At 42.6% G+C, this 22,740-nt stretch overlaps 1 protein-coding gene across 11 annotated transcripts in view; it reads right to left on the reverse strand.

The window, feature by feature from the left end:
- The window catches only part of LCLAT1 (lysocardiolipin acyltransferase 1), a 195,699-nt gene extending 190,347 nt beyond the window's left edge, over positions 1–5,352 (reverse strand). For 2 of the 11 annotated variants that reach the window (XM_063790004.1, XM_063790002.1), the window contains exon 1: positions 5,168–5,325. The gene's annotated coding sequence lies outside the window, so the exon portion shown is untranslated. Of the gene's footprint in view, positions 1–4,600; positions 4,706–5,146 lie in introns of those variants that run through there. The other 9 variants (XM_515384.9, XM_009442254.5, XM_063790003.1 and 6 more) reach the window with 9 other exon arrangements.
- Between the last annotated feature and the right edge of the window lie 17,388 nt (positions 5,353–22,740).

Raw genomic sequence — 22,740 nt, forward strand, 5'->3', positions numbered from 1 at the left:
CTTTGTGACACCACCAGTAGATACCAGCTCAACAACATGCTATCCCCCGCTCCATGAGTTCTCCCAAGGGAATGAACTATATACACTTATATAAAACAGATGTGGTCTCTTATTTGAGATGAAAAACTAAGGGTACCATAACTCTTCCCTTTATCTTTGTCCCTAGAACAGTAATCCATTTTCTCTGAGCAAGTGTAACAACTGAAGTCTTCAGAACTCAACTGCGAAAGGCTGCAGACAAGGCAGCTAATCCTCTGTTGTCAGCTTTCACTGATGGCAACCCCTCATATGTCTCTTCCATTTGCCTCCCGAGTTTTTACAGTAGGATCCCTATGGCCCTACTGCCACAAGCAGAGGACAAGGTAAAGGTGTGAATAAAACTTATAAGACTTTTTTGGGGCATTACCTCACAGCCACAGGAAACACACCGAAAGCTTTTCTTAGCTCGTTGCATTAAAAATCCTGCAGCCAAAGGAATTACAGCAGCCCTCATTAGCCAATAGCCATTAGTGCCTCACAGGGAGAAGACCACACAGCCATTTCTCTTTAACAAAGACCATATTTCATAATGATGAAAAAGAGACCTGCTTAGAATTTTCCCAAAAAATAAAACAAAAAAATCTATTATGTTCATAAAATATCATGTATTGTATTGATCAAAACTTAGATTACACTTTGCAACTGTGCATTAATTCTTATGACAAAAACTAATGAATATGTGGAGTGCTTGGGGCATAATTTTGTGACCAAATTGTAAAACAGCATGATGTGACAGCCTTAATTTCACATTTGGCTTTTGCAAAACAATTATATAAAAGTCATTTTAGCAAAAAAAAAAAAAAAAAAAAAAAAAATTATACTTTTCATCATTTGTCTCCTGGAGCCTCTCACACTCCTTTTAAATTCTTTTAAAGTACCTCTTTCATAATTATCCCTGCTGTTTTTTCTCATTTAAAGTTAAGTGATCTTGCATTGCCATATTCTCACTAGAGCCTCTTTTTTATTATTAAAGTATATATATACAATAAAGTGCACAATCTTCATATTTTTACATATTCTGAATTTTTACATATACATACACCCATGTAACCACCACACATCTCAACATATAAAATGTTGCCAGAAGGTTCCCTCATGCCCTTTCCCAGTCATTACCACCACTACCAACCCCGAGTAATCACTATTCTGACTTCTGTCACCAGGGAAGTATTGTACTTCTTTGTGAACTTCATTTAAATGGAATCATGCAGTGTACAATCTTATGTCTGACTTATGTCTGTAAGATACATCCATGTTGATACATATATCCATAATCCATTGTCTTTTACTGGTTTTGCAGTGTTTCGTCTTATAAATATATCACAATTTACTCATCCATTCTACTGCTGATGTACAACTGGTTCTTCAGTGTTTCATCTTATAAATATATCACAATTTACTCATCCATTCTACTGCTGATGTACAACTGGTTCTGCAGTGTTTCATCTTATAAATATATCACAATTTACTCATCCATTCTACTGCTGATGTACAACTGGTTCTGCAGTGTTTCATCTTATAAATATATCACGATTTACTCATCCATTCTACTGCTGATGTACAATTGGTTCTGCAGTGTTTCATCTTATAAACATATCACAATTTACTCATCCATTCTACTGCTGATGTACAATTGAGTTATATCCAATTTTTGATTATGAATAAAGGCACTATAAACATTCTTTAACATGTTTTTTAGTTTAACATGCATTAGTTTCTCTTGAGTACACCTAGGAATGCAAGCATTTGATCAGGGGTAGGAGTAGACAAAGCCACAGTCTTCCAAAGTGACTGTACCATTTGACATCCCCACCAACAATATGTAAGAGATCCAGTTGGTCTACGCCCTTGCCAACACTGGCCCCCACCAACAATATGTAAGAGATCCAGTTGGTCTACACCCTTGCCAACACCGGCACTGTCCATCTTCTTAATTTTAGTTATTCTGGAAGGTGTATAGCAGTATCTCATTATTGTTTTAATTTATATTTCCCACTGACAAATAATGTTAAGTACCTTTTTATGTGCATACTGGCCATTCTGAGACCCTCTAATAGACAGTGCCTGTTCAAGACATCTATGCATTTTTAAAATGATTTTTCTCATTAATTTTTTTTATGCTACACACACACAAATACACACACACACACGGTATGAGTCCTTGGTCAGATATATAAATTGCAAATTTCTTCTTCCGGTCCATATTTTGCTCTTCATTTTCTTAGTGGTGTCTTCAGATGAAGAGAAGTTTCCAATTTTAAAGAAGTCTGAAGACAAATTTATCAATCATTTTCACGATCATTGCTTTCTGAGTCCTTTTTAAGAATCTCTGCCTATTCCAGGCACTAGTCCTTTATTTGCGCTTATGGTTTCAGCAGTTCTCCCCCTTGCTTTGACTTCATGAAATCCTGCATCTTTTGCAAGATTTGCACACCCTACCCTGTAGTCGATTTGCACTGCATTCATGTTATGTTGTTAGGTGCTGGACAACTTTAGTGTTACACACGTTTAAGTGGAGATCAGCTTTAAAACTAGAGAAACCATCAGTGATTACTTCCATATTACAATGATTTCTGTACAAATATATTCAAAACCTAAAGTAAAAAGAAAAAAATTCTAACACCCATTATCCTAGCATTTTTGTAGCATAAAGTGGAAGCTATGCATCTAATCGAGATCCTTCTACAGTTCCCACTGCCCGCAGGATAAAGTCACTCTCTTAGCTAAGAGTTCACAACCTGGCTCTAACCTTTCCTGGCTTCTCTCCCAGCAACACCTACAATACTGTGGTCTGACCCCTGGACACCATGAGCTCTCACTTGTCCTAGCTTTGCTCTGTTTCTCCCTATGCCTTTATCCTCCAGTTAGCTCCCTTCCTCTTCTGGCCAGGCCCATCCCAGAAGAAGGAACTGTTCCCTTTTATGTGCTCTCACAGCTCTCTGTACCCACAATTATATTTGAGTCCTTATCACGCTTTATTAGTTAATCATTTATTTATTTGTCTCAACTGTCTACAAACTTCTGGACCTGGGACTTCTCCCTGAACTCCTCAAGGGTAGGGTCAGGAGTTAATGTTTACATCCTAAAGACTTGGCAGGGCTATTCCATAAAGGTTCAATGAAACAATAAATGTCCTAGCCACTTTTACTCATCCTATTTTTTTAATAAATAAAGACTGGAAAAATTAGCACAAGTATATCAAAACAGCAAGCTTAACTAAAATCAGTTTTCTTTTAAAAGTCCCCCAGCAAATTATTCTTTTAAAAAATGTAATAAAAACAAAAATCCCAATTATTGATTTGTGCTTCCTGATAGAAATTAGTCATAACTAGCCAGGCACAGTGGCTCACACCTGTATTCCCAACACTTTGGGAGGCTGAGGCAGGTGGATCACCTGAGGTCGGGAGCTCAAGACCAGCCTGACCAACACAGAGAAACCCCGTCTCTACTAACAATACAAAATTAGCCAGGCGTAGTGGCACATGTCTGTAATCCCAGCTACTCAGGAGGCTGAGGCAGGAGAATCACTTGAACCCGGGAGGCAGAGGCTGTGGTGAGCCGAGATCGTGCCATTGCACTCCAGCCCTGGCAACAAGAGCGAAACTCCCTCTCAAAAAAAAAAAAAAAAAGAAATTAGTCATAACTCTGTTTGAAAATAACTTTTTAACTAATGGGCAACAAAAGTAAGAAGAATATACCACTTAACCAAAGTAAATGTAATTGTTACCACACAAATCACTATTGGACGCCAATGGAATAAACCATGATTATTATTTACACAAGATCACAAACAAAACTACTGGCTTGAAATATGTGTTCATTCTAGGACATTGCTAGAGCCTTTGAAAAAGAAAACATTTTTTTTTTTTTTTTTTTTTTTTTTGAGGCGGAGTCTCGCTCTGTCGCCCAGGCCAGACTGCGGACTGCAGTGGCGCAATCTCGGCTCACTGCAAGCTCCGCTTCCCGGGTTCACGCCATTCTCCTGCCTCAGCCTCCCGAGTAGCTGGGACTACAGGCGCCCGCCACCGCGCCCGGCTAATTTTTTTTTTGTATTTTTAGTAGAGACGGGGTTTCACCTTGTTAGCCAGGATGGTCTCGATCTCCTGACCTCATGATCCACCCGCCTCGGCCTCCCAAAGTGCTGGGATTACAGGCGTGAGCCACCGCGCCCGGCCCAAGTCAGTTTTTTGAAAACTAACGCACGTAGTTATATTTCATGACATGACGTTTCTTTGAACAAATAAGTTAATGATATGAATAAATATTTCATCTTGGTAATGCCTTCAACACATATCTTCAATACTTTTCTTGGACTTAAAGTGACTCTCAATCCCTAATCTCATCTACTGCCATGTACACAAGAAACATAGTTAATGAACTTTAAAGGCAGATGCAGTATTTCCAGGGAAGCCACCTGAACCAGGGAAGTACAAGAAAGCAAAACATCTCCACAACCACATCTAAGTGCCGTATCTTTCAACTTCTTTTTTTCAAATGGGCAATTAGAAGCTACGACACACCTTAAAGATCAGGTTTGGCATCCGCCCTGGCTAGGGCCTACCTTTCTTTTCGCGGCACTGCCACTCTGGGCACCTACAGGCAGGCCTTTGGCGCCTGCAGGACTCGCAGGGAAGACAGCCCCAACCCCTGCTCTCCACGGCTCTCGTCGAAGCCCCGCACGTGGTGACCACTTGAGACGTTTTAGTGCATGGGATTTAACAGGGTCAGACCTCAGGTTGCGTTCCGGGACGGTGCAGCTCCCAGACCCGCTGAGGTCGCAGGAGGAAGGTTTTGACGCTCCTAGCGTAAACACCGACGGGACCCTCTTCGCCCCGCGGCTACCTCGCCCTCGCCGCTCGCGCGGCCCCTCAGCACCTGACGCCTCAGCCAGCCTCCAGGAGTCGCTTCCCCGCGCCTCCTTCCACCTGAGCCAGCGACGCTACCGCCACCTGCACCGGGACCCCAAATGCCAGGCCAGTGGCCGTTACCCGAGGTCGCGGCCCGGGGAAGGTCCATGGCTCAGGAGGAAAAGCCCGGGCTGCAGCTCCCCTTCCTGCACCTCTGAGATCCCCCGGCCGCCGCCATTTTCCTCGCGCCGTAACCCCACCTGATAGTTCCAGCCTCCCACCTGTGACAAGCAGGGCACGCCGCGCGACGCCGAGTGGGGTGCGTGGGCAAGCTGGGGCTCCGTAGGGGTCACAACCTCCGTGCGGAACCCGCCGTTAATTCATCCCGTAACGCGGAGGCGTCCGGCCGTCGCCCTAGTAATGCGTCCCGGAAGGCTACGTCCTGATTGGCTGCAGGCGCCGTGACGCAACGGCGTCCCCGGCTGCGTGGGAAGCCCGGGTCCCCGGCGCCCCGCCCTTGCTCCACAGCCCGGGTTACCCCGGGTACCTTTCTTTGAGAGCTCCTTTAAAGAGGCCGCGCTTATTTCCTCGTCTGACCTCCTGGAGAGGAGGGACCCACGGAACGGTGGGGTGTAGGGGTGAGAAAACAACGAAATAGGAAATTAGCGGAGGTCATTTGTCCGAGGGAACCTAATGGTTCATTCAACCCCTAGAGCTGCAAAATGGAAAACAGAAATCTGGGAGTTTAATTTACAAGCCTAAATTTGGTGCGCGAAGTCACAGGACAAATCAGTAGTAGAAGCAGTTATAGAACCCAGGTTCCCTGATCAGGCAGGAGCACAAAGTTTTTCTAGCACACTCAGTGTTTCCCCAGTCCTAGAAAATGTTTCCTCCCAGTTCCCATAGCAATTTCATCACACTGCTCTTAAAAGGTCTCGATCACCTACCATGGTGTGTCTGTCCCCTAACCTACTAGATCGCATGCCCCTGAATGGTGGGGACTGTGGTTAAACCCCTTTTCATTTCCCTTAAGCAATTCCCTCCTCAACTTGGCCTTCAACAAATACAATAAGAATCTTAAAAATAATAAACATAGCTACACATCACACACAGCCACTCATCAGTAGTTCATGTATGTCTATACGTTTTATCCGTTTATTCAACAAAGCACAGAGTGAATATTTTTAAAATTAACAAGGTTCCTGACCTCACAAAATTTATGGTGTAATAATAATGACCATCTACATGTTGGCTGCATAGCTTCAATATAGCTAAATTATATCCCCAAATTGCCTGTAAATCAAAGATTCTTGTGCTCTTTTCCTAAATTAGCTTCATAATTTCTCTAAGTTTGTTCCAAAACATTTTAGTATTTAAGATGTGCTAAAATTGCATCAGAAAGTGAAGAATGACTACAGAGAGAAACACCAGAACAAAAGTCAATTCTGCCAATTATGCCTATGACTTTAGGCCTCCTTTTTACCTTTAAAATAAGATTACTGGAATAAAAGATCTCCCAATTCTTTTTTGTTGTTGTTAAGAGTTGGCCTGGCTATGATCCAGAACCTTCAAGGGCTCTACTGTGGTTCTTTGGGGGCTTGCCAGAGGTTCCTCATAGCCTTTGCAGCTCCATTGCAGAGAGCTCTAGCACTGTGAGGTGTGTCCGGTGATACAGCCCAAGAGGCAAGGTTGCCCTTACCGCCCTAACCACAGAGGACAGTGCTGGGCTCTTTCTTTTTTCTTTTCTTTGCTTTTTTTTTTTTTTTTTTTTTTGAGACAGGGTCTCGCTCTGTCACCTAGGCTGGAGTGCAGTGGCATGATTGTGGCCCACTGCAACCCCTGCCTCCTGGACTCAAGCAATCCTCCCACCTCAGCCTCCAGACTAGCTGGAACTACAGGCATCTGCCACCATGCCCAGCTAATTTTGTGTTTTTTGTAGAGACAGGATTTCAACATGTTGCCAGGCTGGTCTCGAACTCCTGAGCTCAAGCTATCCACCCACCTTGGCCTCTCAGAGTGCTGGGATTAGAGGCTTGAGCCACCGCGCCTGGCCCTGAGCCCTTTCTTGATCTGAGCTACTTATCAGTAGCCACCTTCCACATCAACTGCTAAAGGGACAGGAACAGAATTCCCAAGGGCAAAATATGCTGATTTCTAAACTCAGAGATCTGCTAAGTGTCATGCTTCTTTCTTTTTGGCAGAGGTGCAAGGTGTAGTAACATGTTTTTCATTCCGGGGAAAATGTCTTGACGTGCCCAAGATCATTGGACCACTTCAGCATCCAAAATGATGTATAGTTTACATAATGCTATTGTACCAGGATCATTCTTTGTTTTGATACATGTTCTATGTTTACACAAGATGTTGACATAAGGGGAAGCTAGGTGAAGAATATATGGAAAAATCCCTGTACTCTCTTTACATCTCTCCTAACTCTAAAACTACCCCCCCAGTTTTTTACATAATTATTTTAAAATATCACCAATATAGCAAGCTCCTGAATTTTTGTGGGGTTTATCCACGTCTGAAATGTATGTATTTCATCAAGACATCCAGAGAAGTAGTCCCCGACCTTTTTGGCACCAGGGACTGCTTTCGTGGAAGACAGTTTTTCCATGAACAGGGTGAAGGGTGAAGGGGGTGATTTCGGGATGATTCAACCACATTACATTTATTGTGCACTTTATTTCTATTATTATTACATTGTAGTATATAACACTTAAAAAGTGGTGTTAATCTGTGCTCTACTGTCCCAAAGGGACAAGTTTCTCAATCTTTCCTGACCCCAGTAACAGAGCATCACAACTGATGAATTGCTGAACCTCATGAGCCATTGACTTAATAGTCACATTTAATAGGGCACTCTCTGTAATGCTCAGGGACACACTACGACATACAGGAAATCTCAAGTCCTAGTTCTTATTGTACTTTTGTCATTATTGGGGTACTTTCTATGCCCATGTAATTGCTCACTCCTCTTCAAAATGTGAGAGTAATAAGGGAAAATCTGTGCTCAATAACAGACCTCAGAAAAGAGCCAAGTACATTGCCGCCAATAAAATCGGAGCAAGTCTCTCCCAAGGTAATGAATACAAGCAACATGCAGCCCAGTGCCAGCAGAGGCCACGGATACTTAACTGGAGGCCCAGAGTGGCCCATTTATTATAGCCTCCAGTTTATTGCTTGCAAGCAAGAATTGCAAAATTTCTTTTGCAATTCACTCTTTGCAAAAATTTCTATGAATGAGACTTAGCATTACCTAATATCACCAGTCATCCAATGAGATTCTGAAATTCAAAAGGCATTTGAAATGAAATGTTTTAATTTCTTGAGACATGGAGTAAGCCATGTCTTTGGTAGCTGAGAAGTTTTGGTGCTAGAAGGTACAGCTTGGAAGTAGTGACAAATTTACATTAGCACAAAACAGCTGTGGAGTCTAATTATTAATAGTTCTGATTATTCTCTTTTTGCTCCATCTCTCCCCTTCCCCGTTCCCCACCCCCATCTTTTTTGTTGTTGTTGTTGAGACAGAGTTTCGCTGTTGTTGCCCAGGCTGGAGTGCAATGGCACCATCCTGGCTCACCACAACCTCCGCCTCCCGGGTTCAAGCGATTCTCCTGCCTCATCCTCCCGAGCAACTGGGATTACGTGCATGTGCCAACCACACCTGGCTAATTTTGTATTTTCAGTAGAGACCGGGTATCTCCATGTTGGTCAGGCTGGTCTTGAACTCCTGACCTCCGGTGATCCACCCCCCTCAGCTTCCCAAACTAGTGGAATTACAGGTGTGAGCCACCTCGCCCGGCCCCACCCCCATCTTTATGCTGACTTGTCCTGCTTTCCTCTCCTGACTCCTGGTCTTTTGCCTCTGGCAGGGTTTAGCCAATGGGAGGCCCTGGCTGGACTCTGCAGGGTGGGATGAGAAACAGCTCAAGGCTGCATTCCCCTGGCTCCCTCCCTGTGGGGCTGCAGGGTGGCAGTGGCTTCAACACTTCACCTAAGGCCACAGCTCCTTGTCTAGAGCCCAGCTCTCACTGGATTCTGGGACCCACTCCCCACCTTGTCCCTTTAGGCAGGGCCCACAGTGTGTGTGATGGCCTAACTTATTGTATCTAGCCTCAGGGTACTTCATTGCCCTCTGTTAATTTCCCTTAACGCTGATAGTACCTTTGTAGTCAGCCTTCAACTCTCTTTAATCATCCCTTCTGTGCCAAGGGTGTCACTTGTTTCTTGTGAAAACCTAACTGATATATTGATGGACCAAAATTTCACTCAGGCTAAAAAGATACAACTACCAGAAAGTATGTTTAGAACCCTGGTGATGAGTCACTCATCCAACATAGAAAAAACAATTTTATCCTATTGCTACTACTCAATACAAACCCTCTGTATCAGTCAGGAACACCTTCCTCTGTAAGTTATCACAAACTCAACTAACAGTGCAACTAACAGTGGCTTAAACCACAAGAACATTTATTGTTACTTAACTCAAAGTGTAGAGATAGGTAATCTCAGAATTAACTCTAACTTAAAAATGACATCCAGGACTCAGGTTCTTTCATTTCTTTTTTTTCTTTTTGTTTTTGTTGTTGTTGTTGTTGTTGTTTGTTTGTTTTTGAGACCAGGCTAGAGTACAGTGGCATGATTTCATCATAGCTCACTGCAGCCTGGGCCCCAGGGATCCTCCTGGCTAAGCTTTTTTAATTTCTTAGAGACAGGGTATTGCTATGCTGCCCAGACTGGTCTTGAACTCCCAGCCCCAAGCAATCCTCTCGCTTCCTGAGTATTTGGGATTACAGGCGTGAACCACAGCACCCAGCCAACTCAGGTTCTTTCTCTCCTTCTGCCCTGCCTTCCTTAGCATATTGGCCTTACATTTTTATGTTTATTGCCTCATGGCCGCAAGATGATTGTCAACAACTCCAGACATCACAGTCATCTCCAAAGGCAAGAAACAACGGGTCAGGTGCAGTGGCTCACACCTATAATCCCAACACTTTAGGAGGCTGAGACCGGCATATCACCTGAGGCCAGGAGTTCGAGACCAGTCTGGCCAACATGGTGAAACCCTGTCTTTACTAAAAATACCAAACTTAGCTGGTTGTAATGGTGCATGCCTGGAATCCCAGCTACTCAGAAGGCTGAGACAGGAGACTTGCTTGAATCTGGGAGGTGGAGGTTGCAGTGATCTCAGATCGTGCCACTGCACTGCAGCCTGGGCAACAGAGAAAGACACCCTCTCAAAAAAATAAAATAAAAAGGAAATGTTTGTTACCTTTTCTCTGTTGTTTCTCTAAATAGTAATGACCTTTAAGGCCCAATTCCAATCTCTTCAACATCTATTTTCGACCCCCACTGAATTATCTCTGATGACCACATAATCACTGTGAGATGGCCATCCCGCAACCTATATTGACTGTATTTTCTTTTTTTTTTTTTTTTAGATGGAGTTTTGCTCTTGTTGCCGAGGCTAGAGTGCAATGGCGCAATCTCAGCTCACCACAACCCCCGCCTCCCAGGTTCAAGCAATTCTCCTGCCTCAGCCTCCCAAGTAGCTGGGATTTCAGGCATGCGCCACCACCACTGCTAATTTTGTATTTTTAGTAGAGATGGGATTTCTCCATGTTGGTCAGGCTGGTCTTGAATTCTCAACCTCAGGTGATCCGCCCACCTCGGCCTCCCAAAGTGCTGGGATTACAGGCGTGAGCCACTGCGCCCGGCTGTATTTTTTTATTTTCTGTGTTCTTGATGCTTTGTCATCTGAGACCTCCTTGAAGAACTACCTATACCAGGGTTAGCAAATAACTCTCCCAGGAGTGTGCCTTTCATAGGCAAACCAACTAATCCAGACACACAAACCCCCACCTTCTCTAACTGGTTCTTACACTCCAGGCCAATATTCCTCTGCCCATGCACCAGACAACTTGGGATAGCTCCTCTACCTCAGAGCCTGCTGAGATCAAACTAGCCTATCCTAAGCCTGCATACCTTGCCTTGCCCATTCCTTCCCATAGAAACCATAATAAAGACTTTCCCATGATTTCCTCCTGCTTTTTGTGTATTTTTAGTTTTTTTTTTTATTTTTATTTTTAGATACGAGACCTCGCTATGTTGCCCAGCCTTGTCTCAAACTCCTGGACTGAAGTGATCCTTCTTGCCTTGGCCTCCAGAAGCACTGGGATTACAGGCATGAGCCACTGCACTTGGCCGGCTTGTGCATTCTGACCAAGCTTGGTGCTCCCCGCTGTGGGCCCACGTGGAGTGACATGTGCTGTCCCCTTGACTGTAACAGATTATCTTTTCAATGGAAGTTATCTCCCCATCTCTTGGCCACACCATACCTGAATAACAAGAAAACTTTTTAAAAACAAACCCCTTCTTTTTCTTGGTGGTTTTCTAACCATTTGCCATCTCTACCCAGGGACCAGCTCTGTGGAGATCTTGGTCCTAGCCTACAATTGGTTGTATAATACGATCCTTCCCCAGAGTGGGCCCATATATCCCAGTCTTCCAACCAGAGCTTCTACAGCACAAACAAATCTTTCCCTGCTAATATTCACCACCTCTAGAAGTATAACTTAAGTTATGCCAAAGACCACATTCTTTCAGGGTTGAGGAGAAAGAAATAAGTGACACTGTAGGAAAATAACTCCATATGCTATAAACTAAGTTATTTAATTTTACTATGACCCCAGAAATAATATATTATCCTTATTCTACAGATGTAAAACCAAGGATCAGTGTATTATTTTCCTATTGCTACTGTAACAAATTACCATAAATTTAGTGGCTCAAAACAACAGAAATTCATCATCTTCCAGGTCTAGAGGTCAAAAGTCCAAAATCAGTTTTATTGAGTAATGTCAAGGTGTTGGCAGCATTCGTCCCTTCTGGAGACTCAAAGGGAGAATCCATTTCCTTTCCTTTTTCAGCTTCTAGTATCAGTGCTACTTGTTTTGTGGCCTTTTCCACCATCTGTAAAGCACATCACTCCAGTCTGTGTTCCCAACATCACTTCACCTTCTCCTCTTCCATAGTAAAATCTCTCTCTGCCTCTCTCTTAGAAGGACATTTGTGATTACATTTAGGGTCCACCAGATAATCCGGGATAATCTCCCCATCTCAAAATCCTTAATTTAATCACAATTGCACAGTTCCTTTTGCCATATATGGTAACATTCATAGGTTCCAGGAATTAGGATCTGGATATTTTTGAGAGCTATTCTTCAGCCTCCCGCACTGGGATTCACGGGGCTAAAATCAAGGTGTCTGCAGGGCTGCATTGCTTCTGAAGATTCTAGGGGTGATTCCATTTCCTTGCCTTTCTCAGCTTCTAGAGACTACCTGAGTTCCTTGCCTTGTGGCCCCTTCCTCCACCTTTGAAGTCAGCTGTGTCTCATCTTCATTTCTCGCACTGAAAACTCTGCTTCCGTCATCACCGAGCCTTCACTAATTCTGACTCTCCTGCCTCTCTCTTTCCTTTATAAGGTTGGGCCTAGAATAACCGAGGAAAATCTCATCTGCAAAGTCCCTTTTGCCATGTAAGGTAACATATTTACAGATTTAGAGGATTAGGACAGGGACATCTTTGGGGGCCATTATTACTGCGTACCACATACGGACCAAAAGCAGTCCTGCGGTTGCCGGGGAACAGGGTGGGAAGGAGGAAAACGGAGGGGCTACAAAGGAGCAGTAGAACACTTTTGGGGAGAAGGTTAGGATTATCTTGACTGGATGATGGTTTCATGGGTGTACACATAGGTCAAAACTTAGATTGTACCTTGATATGGTTTGGCTGTGTCCCCACCAAATCTCATCTTGAATTGTATTAATAGTTCCCATTATCCCCATGTGTCATGGGAGGGACCCTCTGGGAGGTAATTTAATCATGGGGGCAGTTACTCTCATACTATTCTTGTGATAGTGAGTGAGTTCTCATAAGATCTGATGGTTTTATAAGGGACTTCCCTCCCCACCCACTTCACTGTCATGCTTCTCCTTCCTGGCACCGTGTGAAGAAGGATGTGTTTGCTTCCCCTTCCACCATGATTGTAAATTTCCTGAGGTCTCCCCAGCCATGGAGAACTGTGAGCCAATTAAACCTCTTTCCTTTATAAATTATATGCCCATATAAATTATATGCCCAGTCTCAGCCAGGCATGGTGGCTCACGCCTGTAATCCCAGCTCTTTGGGAGGCCGAGGCGGGCAGATAACGAGGTCAGGAGATCGAGACCATCCTAGCTAATATGGTGAAACCCCGTCTCTACTAAAAATACAAAAAAACTAGCCAGGCGTGGTAGTGGGCGCCTGTAGTCCCAGCTACTCGGGAGGCTGAGGCAGGAGAATGGCGTGAACCTGGGAGGCGGAGCTTGCAGTGAGCCAAGATCACGTCACTGCACTCCAGCCTGGGCAACAGAGCGAGACTCCTTCTAAAAAATAAATAAATAAATAAATAAATAACCCAGTCTCAGGTACGTCTTTATTAGCAGCAAGAGAACAAACTAACATAGACCTTTAAATATGTGCAGGGTGCTGCATGTCAATTATACCTTAATAAAGCTGTTAAGATTAAACTAAATGAGAAAACAAAAAAAACAAACAAAAAAACTGAGGCTCAGAAATCTTGACTAAGTCTGCAGAACTAGATGGTGGTGTAGCCAAAATGCACACTCAGATGAGTCCATGTCATGCCAAAGGCCATGCCTCTGATGGTGCCTCACTTCTTTATTCTCTCTTCTGTATAATTGAGATGGTAATACTTGCTCCTTAGGAATGGGGGTACATACTAGATGCCCAATATATGGTCATTTCCTTCCCTTTACCCTTTTAGGCCTACCGACTAGCCAGTTTCTAAGTATCCTGGAGCATATTCTGTTTTACAGAAACTGAAAATTATTACTTTCTTCATAAAAGAGAGAAAGGCATCCAAGAAAAATACCATATGAAGCCAACAGAGTAGTAAATAGGCCTTACCTTCAGTTATTCTCAGCTATAAATGTCCCAGGCTATAAAATGCAAAGCAACACCCAGGATCAGATATACATGCTTTATTCTCAGAAATCTAGGCTGGTTCATTTTGGTGCCTAGTGATGAGAGACAGTTTCCAGGAACAAACAGGGGGAGGCAAGCATGTGGAAGCTGCCCCATAGTTAGAAACAGTGATATGAAAAATGATTGCTGTATCCAAGGTCACAAAGCTCTTTTGACTGATATGCCATGCTTGGGTCATAGTGGTGAAATGAAACAGAACAGTACTCCTGGCTGGTCAAGAAACCTGTCTGTTTCCAGGATTTCCTCAAAAGAAGACAATGTCATTTATGTGATTTATGCTTTGTCATCAATGTGTTCATGTGTTTAGAGAACAGTATCTTCTATTCCTGGATAAATTGAAAATAGCTTGAAAAAAGAGTCCTCATTTCCAGTTTCCTCTGGAATTCTTCACAGGTTACTATATACCATTTCTTCCCTATCTTGGATGGGGCTGCCCTTGGCCCTGATTCAAGTTCACTTTGGATTTACTTCCTGTTTCTTGACCTCTGTATTCGTTTCTTCCACCAAAGTCATGCATGTTTCATGATCACATCAGCTTATGTTGGTTACATCAATTGACTTAGGGAAATAGAAATAAATAACTCAAGCAAAAAATAAAAATAAATAGTAAGTAAACAAGAGGTGGGAGAATAGTAGATGTCTCAATCCTCGGTTTGGCACTATAAAACACCATCCAGTTCATCATCCTGTAGGCAAACTACCAGTAAGAAGTGAATTTAAGATTTATAGTCACAGTTTCATAAATGCTAAGCATAGCAAAGACAGCCAGATGCAATCCAGTTCCACTGCCACGTACCAACTCTATATTTGAGGCAAAGTAGTTTGACTTCCCTGAGCCTCAGTTTTCTCATTTGCAAAATGAGAATAATAAATAGTTCCTGCCTTGTGGAGCTGTGATGAGGTGCTAGTACATGTAGTAGATGCTTAGCAAATGAGAGTTGCCTTCTTTTTACTTCTTCCTTCTGTCCATCTTTATCTAATTTGGCTTATGAATTTGCTCCAGTTAAATGCCTCAGGGGAGATGAAAATGTGAATGTCAATCAACCTAGAAAGAAAGTGCTTATGCACTTTGACCCATGGAGAACAATTAGTCCTCAAAAGCACTGAGTGAGTAGGCAGTTGTGGCCTACAGCCACATTTTGGCACTGAATCATGTCCTGTTTAGCATTGTTCACTAATTGTTTCAAGTTATTTCCCCTCTCTGAGATTCAATTTCCTAGCTAGTTGTAGCTTGGATGAGATCCTCTTTAAGCCCTGTCTAATTCTTCTCAGTTCTCTTTTCTGCTCCTATACCCCCATTTACATATAAAAACTCAGAATAGAAACAACTATGGAAAGCTAAGCAAATCCCTTATACAGAGCTCAGATTATCTCCAGTATGATATCCAGGCACAGTTTGGGGCCTTTGGCTGCTGCCCAGAACTCTCACCATTCTGGACCATCCTATTATAATACAAAGTCAATGTCTGTGACACTCAATCTCCACCCCTCAGCAAGCATCTGATGACAAGAGGAACTTCTGAGCTCAAGAGTTCAAGACTATCATTCAGAACAGTTCCACTAGAATAAGTTGGTTCAGAGAGTCGCTGAAATTGTCACACTTTGTGCTTAGTCTCAAGAACCATGCTTCTAAACTTTAGCTATGCATTAGAATTAGCCGGGGAGCTTTCAAAACAGCAGAGATCATAATTATATTTGGTTTAGGATGGGGCCTGGGCAGTGGTATTTTTTAAAAGATCCCCAGGCAATTGTAAGTGCATTCAAAATGGAGAATTACTGATTTAGGTCGGATACTGGAGTGTAATTATTGGGGCCCACCTCTGAGTTTCTGGACACACCTGCAATAACCCTGACAGGCTCTAAGTAGGACTGATGTTGGATGAATCAATGGATGAATGAACAGATAACTGCGAGATAGTATAGTGGAAAGAGTGTTGGTCTAAAGGCCAGAAAACCATATTCCCATCCCTGGCCGAATCACTGTGTGAATACTGTACCAGCAATTATTTTCTCTGAGCCTCAATTTACTTTCTTGTGAAAAGGGGATAATAATATCTGCTTTATGTGAAGATAGTGCATGTCAAAGTGCTTTGCATATGTGTACATTATATTGAGAAATTGTTAAAAATAAATCATAACAGCCATCCTAGCCTACTGTTTTTTTAAATAAAACCTGGAAATGTGAATTAATGCAGAAATTGACTGTAGGGTTGAAGTGGGAAGCAGACTCCACACTGCAGCCATGTGGTTCGTGTTCCCCTAGTTCAAGCCCAGAGTGATTACTGTTTTGGGGGATTGCTATAGGATGTTTGTGCCCGCCACCAAATTCATATGTGGTAGCCTAATCCCCAATGTGATGGTATTTGGAGGTGGAGATTCTGGGGGGTATTAACGCCCTTATAAAGAAGAGCTCCCTCTCCCCTTCCATCATATGAGGACACAGCAGAAGGCATCATCTATGAACCAGGAAGCAGGTTGTCATCAGACACAGAATCTGCCAACACCTTGATCTTGGACTTCTCAGCCACTAGAACTATGAGCAATACATTTTTGCTGTCTGTAAGCCACCCAGTTTATGATATTCTTTTTCTTTTTCTTTCTTTTTTATTAACTTTTTTTTTTTTGACACGGAATCTTGCTCTGTTGCCCAGGCTAGAGTGCAATGGCATGATCTCGGCTCACTGCAACTCTGCCTCCCAAGTTCAAGCCATTCTCCTGCCTCAGCCTCCTGAGTAGTTAGGATTACAGGCACACACCACCACGCCTGGCTAATTTTTTGTACTTTTATTAGAGAGAGGGTTTTGCCATGCTGGCCAGGCTGGTCTCGAACTCCTGACCTCAGGTGATCTGCCTGCCTTGGCCTCCCAAAGTGCTGGGATTACAGGTGTGAGTCACCACGCCTGGCCTTTAAAAACTTTTTTTGAGATGGGATCTTGCTTTGTTACCCAGGCTGCAGTACAGTGGTACGATCTCAGCTCACTGCAACCTCCCTGTCCTGTGCTCAAACAGTCCTCCAGCCTCAGCCTCCCAAGTAGCTGGGACCACAGGAGCTGCCACCACCCCTGGCTATTTTTTATGTTTTTTGTAGAGATGAGGATTTCACCATGTTGCCCAGGCTGGTCTCCAACTCCTGGGCTCAAGTGATGCCCCCACCTTGGCCTCCGAAAATGCTGAGATTACAGGCATGGGCCACCACACCTGGCCTGGTTTATGGTATTCTATTGTAGCAGCCCTGATGAACCAAGACAGGGATCATGAAGCCATGGTGACTGACCAATGTCCCAATCCCTGCCAACCAACCTTGCACCTCAGGTCCCACTAGGGCCCCTCCCCGGCTGCCTTGTTGCCATCTCCCTGTTTCTCAGCACAGTGCTGGCTCAGAGTAGGCGATCATCAGTGGATGCATGAATGAGTGTCCTTAGATTTCTAACTCTGAGTGCAGCTTTAATACATGCCTCTGTCTTTTCTGTTGTGGCAACTTTCTGGACCACCCATCTGACGACTTTGGAGTGGTTTCTGCTGACTCCTCAGTTTGGATGTCCCCTACTGCCACCTGTGAGAAGCTCCCACTCTCCTGCCCCCAGCAATTTGGGTCCCCCACTAGTCAGGCCAGTCTTGGCTCTTCATGAAGGGGTATGTGGAATTCAGACAAAACACATGGTGTTTGCCCAGGATCTTGCTGTTTTCATTTATGTTTTTAAATAACTTGTTTTTCTTATTATTGCAAAGTAACACATGTTTGAAAAAATTTGGAAAAACCAGGCAAGCAAACATTAAGAAAGTACAAATCTTTCACAAATCCCTCAATCTAAGAGAATCACTGCTTAATGTTCTTAATTTTGTGTATCCACCACACATGCACACATTTATATATACGTATTTAGAAAAATTGGGTCATCCTGTACTTAGCGATTTGTAACCTGCTTTTTCACTTAATAATGTTTCACTGCCTTGAAGAGTCATCTTGCCCTATTATTTACCTCGAGCCCCAGGTGTCCACTTCTACTGCCATGAGTTGCTTACAGTTATTTACTACAAAATGAGCAACATAAATTAGAACAGGACAAATCAATCAGGTGTGCAGGGCTTTTCTAGCTAACTGGTGCCTGGTAATGGGTGCTTTGACCAGTGGTGTCTACTCAGCGACAAACCCTACATGTTATAAAATATTTGTTTCATCAAGAGCTCCGGGACTCAGGCTGTAACAGAAAGAACCAGATTACGGAGCAGCCATATCCTTAAAACTGCTATGGTTTCTATGAAACTGGAAAATTCCATTGCTATAGCCAATGTCAACAGGCAAGAAAGGAATGCAGGCATTCAAAGGAAGGGAAGAATTTGACGAACAGACTATGGGTAACTGGGCAACAATTCTGTGAAAATGACCAGAAGGCACCGGCTTCTGTCATTGGGGTCAGAAACGAGAGTCCAGGCATTGGCCCTCCCTGAAGCAGATAAGGTAGTAAGCCTGTAATACATGGTTGTGTAAAGAAGAAACCTAGGCTAGTGTTCTGGCAGTGATGGAACTAGCTAACAGCATCCCAGGAGCCCCCAGCCCTCCACTGGGGCCTTGTCCCCCAATCTTACAATGCTCCTTGGCCAAGTGCCCACGTGCCCACACCACAGGCCACCTCGAGATTCTTGCAGATGCTGTGCCTCAGAATGGGAAGCTTGATGGCTGCTGAGGGGAGGAGGTAGGGGCTTGCAGGGGGAGAGCTGGGATTCGGACTGAGAGAGAGTGAGTGGGTGTCACATGCATCACATGTCACACAAGGAGAGATTACATTCAGATCCCTTCTAGGTTCATACTTCCCACCAAAATTATTGCAGAACTCTCTGAACTGGGCCCCCTTGTTTCTTGATGCCTTTCTTCACTATCCATTAACGAAAATGCCACCCACAGTGATTTTCAATTACCTATCTAATTAGATATTTCTTATTTAAAATGTTCTTTTCTTCTATTTATGGAAAGCAAGTAGTACCTGCACATTGTTTAAAAATCAAACACAACCAAAAGGTCCATAATGAAAAACATTAGTCTCTTGTCTCTGCTCCCCACCCACTCCCTACTGTCTTGCCCCAGTTCTGGCTACCAAAGGTGACTACTCCTAAACATTTTCTTTTTTTTTTTTTTTTTTGGCAGTTCTGGTGCTTAGCTTCATATTTCTAAAAATCATGCTTATATTGTTATTTCCTGACCCCTCAATTTTAAACTTTAAAATGTGTCCTTTTTATGTAGATGAGGATTTTTAAAAATATATAAACAGCTTTATTGAGGTATAAGGGACATAGAATAAACTGCATGTATTTAAAGTGTACAGTTTGGCCAGGAGTGGTGTCTTGCACCTGTAATCCCAGCACTTTTGGAGGCTGAGGTGGGAGGACCACTTGAGCCCAGGAGTTCGAGACCAGCCTAGGCAACATAATGTGACCCCATCTCTACAAAAAAATAAAAAATCAGCTGGGTAATTTGATACCCTGTCAGAAAGAAGAAAGAAAGAAAGAAAGAAAAAAGGATGAAAGAAAGGAAGAAGATTAAGAAAGAAATAAAGATTTTGTGCTAGAAAAAAAAAGAACAATGAATAAGCACATGAAAAGATACTAGCACTAGAGAAATGCAAACTAAAACCACATTAGAATAGCCAAAATTTAAAAACCTGACCATACCGAATGTTGGCAAAGATACAGAGGAACTAGAACTCTCACACTGCTAGTGGAAATACAAAATGGTAAAGCTAATTTGGAAAACAGCTTGGCAGTTTCTTAAAAAGGTAAACATGCACTTGTCATATGGTAGTGTATGATTCAGCTACTCCACTACTAGGTATTTACTCACTAGAAAAGAAAGCAGATGTCCATACAAAGACTTGTACAGGAATATTCATAACAGCTTTATTTGTAATAGCTCAAAACTGGAAACAACCTAAATGCCCATTAAAGCTGAATGGATATACAAACTGTAGGATTAGGTTGGTGCAAAAGTCATCGCGGTTTTTGCCATTGAAAGTAATGGCAAAAACCGCGATGACTTTTGCACCAACCTAATATATCCATACGGTGGGCTACTACTCAACTACTTAACGATATAAAGGAATGAACTATTGATATATGCAACAACCTGGATGAATCTCAAAGTCATTATGTTGAGTGAAATAAGCCAGGCCAAAAGAGTACATACCATGTGATTCCATTACATTAAACTCTTAAAAATGCAAGCTAACCAATAGTGACAAAGAACAGATCAGGGGTTGCCTGGGAATGGTGGCAGGAAAGAAGTCAGAGGAGGGGGTGGCTAAGGGATGAGAAAACTTCTAGAGGTGATAGATATGTTCATGTTTTTGATTGTGGTGATGGTTTTGTGGGTGTACCTAAGACCAAATGTATCAAATCATATACTTTATTTATTTATATTAATTTTTACTGTTTTTAGAAACGGGGTCTTGCTCTGTAGCCCGAGCTGGAGTGCAGTGGTGTGATCATGGCTCACTGCAGTCTCAGACTCCTGGGTTCAAGTGATCCTCCTGCCTCAGCCTCCCAAGTAGCTGGGACCCCAGTCATGTGCCAACATGCTCGGCTAATTTTTTTTACTTTTTAATTGTTTGTAGAGATGAGGTTTCACCATGTTGCCCAGGCTGGTCTCAAACTCCTGGGCTCAAGCAGTTTGCCCACCTTGGCCTCCTAAGTGTTGGGATTACAGGTGTAAGCCATGATGCCCAGCTCATTCTGCCCTTATATTGTTACATGATTATATTTATATTATATTGTTATATTTTATGACTATATATATTATTATTCAACTAAGGGGTCAAAATTAACATAACCAAAAATATTAATTATTGGTTAATGATATCAGTGTTAATGATATCAGATGCTGCCTGATGTGATGCATTCAAAAAGATACTACATTACAGTTGAAGTAGTCTTGCCTAAAATGCATAATTTAAATCGCATCATAAGACAAAATCAGACATCACACAAGGGAAATTCTAAAACACAGCAAGCTTGTTCTCTCCAAGAAAAGCCGATATCCAGAAGGACAAAGGAAAGCTGAAGAACTGTGACATTGGATTGTATCCAAGACAAGATGTTTCCCTGTTGAAAGGCCATATCTAGCTCTAGACTTTTCTGGACTGGGTAAGCCTTAGCGTCCAAGAGTTTCGGGGAAGAACATGGTGGCAGAAGTTTTTAGGCAGCAGTGGGTGGGAAATTCAATGAATTCTGAAATCATAGATCAGGAGGTAAATGATGTGGTGCCTAGGGTGAGGTATAGGTGGAAGGGGCATGGAGCTTTCGTGCCCTCTCTCGGCAGGCAATGCTCTGGGAGCCTCCACGTGTTCAGCTAGCCAGAAGTTCCTTATTCTTCTGTCTTCTTTGGTGAAGCTTCTATTCAAATATTTTGCCCATTTAAAAAATTGTGGTTTTTTTCTTTTTTTTCTTTTTTTGAGACGGAGTCTCGCTCTGTCGCCCAGGCTGTAGTGCAGTGGCCCGATCTCGGCTCACTGCAAGCTCCACCTGCTGGGTTCACGCCATTCTCCTGCCTCAGCCTCCCGAATAGCTGGGACCACAGGTGCCCGCCACCACGCCCGGCTAATTTTTTGTACTTTTAGTAGAGACGGGGTTTCACCATGTTAGCCAGGATGGTCTCGATCTCCTGACCTCGTGATCCGCCCGTCTCGGCCTCCCAAAGTGCTGTGATTACAGGCATGAACCACCGTGCCTGGCCTGTTTTTTTCTTACTATTGAGTTTGGAGAGTTTGTCATACATTCTGTATACAAGCCCTTTATCAGATATGTAGTTTGCCAAGATTTTCTACGGGGCTTGTCTTTTCATTCTCTTAACAGTGTTTTTAAAAGAGCAGAAGTTTAAAAATTTATAAAGTGCAATTTATCAATTTGTGCTTTTTTGTGCTGCCTAAGAAAATGTTTGCCTAACCCAACTTCTTGAAGTTTTTCCTCTGTGTTTTTTTCTCAAAGTTTTATAATTTTAGCTTTTACATTTAGGTCTGAAATACATTTTGAATTAATTTTTATACATGGAGTGAGATATGGATCAGTTATTACATTTTTTTGCGTGTGGATATCGAGTTGTTCCAGATCTATTTGTTGAACAAACTGTCTTTCCCATACTAAATTGCCTTTGTATCTTTCTTGAAAATCTATGGTCCCTATATGTGTGGGACTATTTTTGGACTCTGTAATTCTGTATTCTGTTTCATTGGTCTTTTCATCTATCTTTACACCAATGCTAAACATATTTCATTACTGTCGCTTTATAGTAAGTCCGCAAATCAGGAAATATTAGTTCTCTAACTTTGTCTTTTTTGTTTTTCAAAGTTGTTTTGGCTCTTCTAAGTCCTTTGCATTTTCATTAAAATCAACATCAATTTCTACAAAGACTCCTGCTATGATTTTAATTGGTATTACATTGAATCTTTATATTAATTTGGGAAGGACTGACACATCAAAAAATATTAAGTCATGGAAAATCAAACCTGAAATATGGCCAAGCATGTTGGCTCACTCCTGTAATCCCAGCACTTTGGGAGGCTGAGGTGGGAGGATCACTTTAGCCCAAGAGTTCAAGACCAGCCTGGGCAACATAGTGAGACCTTGTCTCTATTTAAAAAACAAAACAAAACAAAACAAAAGCTGAAATACTCAGTTACAGAATTGCTTTTCTCTTATTTTCTAATATTTTTATAACATAGTTATATCAATAGATAGTATTTTCTAAGAATTTGCCATGTGCCAAGAACTGTGGAATATTTAGTTTAAATTTTACAAAATTCTACCAAGTTAATA

Source organism: Pan troglodytes, chromosome 12, assembly GCF_028858775.2.
Source record: "Pan troglodytes isolate AG18354 chromosome 12, NHGRI_mPanTro3-v2.0_pri, whole genome shotgun sequence".
NCBI classification, from domain to species: domain Eukaryota; kingdom Metazoa; phylum Chordata; class Mammalia; order Primates; family Hominidae; genus Pan; species Pan troglodytes.